This window comes from Carlito syrichta, unplaced genomic scaffold (assembly GCF_000164805.1).
Source record: "Carlito syrichta isolate Samal-C Ts95f unplaced genomic scaffold, Tarsius_syrichta-2.0.1 Scaffold305641, whole genome shotgun sequence".
NCBI classification, from domain to species: domain Eukaryota; kingdom Metazoa; phylum Chordata; class Mammalia; order Primates; family Tarsiidae; genus Carlito; species Carlito syrichta.
This window is the reverse complement of record NW_007249737.1, coordinates 1,074,686-1,075,271: the sequence shown is the minus strand read 5'-3', so window position 1 is coordinate 1,075,271 and position 586 is coordinate 1,074,686. Positions and strand designations below refer to the sequence as shown.

The 586-nt window shown below is 48.3% G+C and overlaps 1 protein-coding gene across 1 annotated transcript in view; it reads right to left on the bottom strand.

Moving 5' to 3' along the window:
• TMEM44 (transmembrane protein 44) overlaps positions 1-586 on the bottom strand; it is a 44,280-nt gene that overhangs the window by 17,661 nt on the left and 26,033 nt on the right. The gene's annotated exons all lie outside the window — the stretch shown is intronic.

Sequence of the window (586 nt, the reverse complement as noted above, 5' to 3'; positions counted from 1 at the left end):
ACCACGCCCGGCTAATTTTTTGATTTATTGTAGAGATGAGGCCTCACCAAGTTGCCCAGGCGGGTCTCGAACCCACGGGCTCAGGCAGTCCACTCATCTCAACCTCCCAAGGCGCGGGATTACAGGCTGAGCCACCGAGCCCGGCTGACACATACTTTTTTAAAACAAAGTCCTTACTCTGTCACCCAGGCTGGAGTGCAGTGGTAGAGTCACAGCTCACCGCAGCCTCGACCTCCTGGGTTTGGGTGATCTAGCGATGGGCATTTAGGGTGTTTCCAGGCTCTTGCTTTTGTCATCAACACTGACAGCAGTAAATTACACTGAACATATATGACTTTGGGGTATTTAAAGGGTAAATTCCTAGAAGTGGAATTGCTGGCTAAGGGTATGTACACTTATAACCTGGATAGCAGTTGCCAAAAATGCACTCCATAGAGGCTTTGCCTGTGCCCACTGGCAGAATGTGAAAGTGAGTTGGGGAGCATTGGGAAGGTTTAAGGGAGGCACTTAGGATGTTTTCTTTCTTTCTTTTTTTGTTTGTTTTTTTTTTTTGAGTTGGAGTCTCACTCGGTCGCCCAGACTGGAG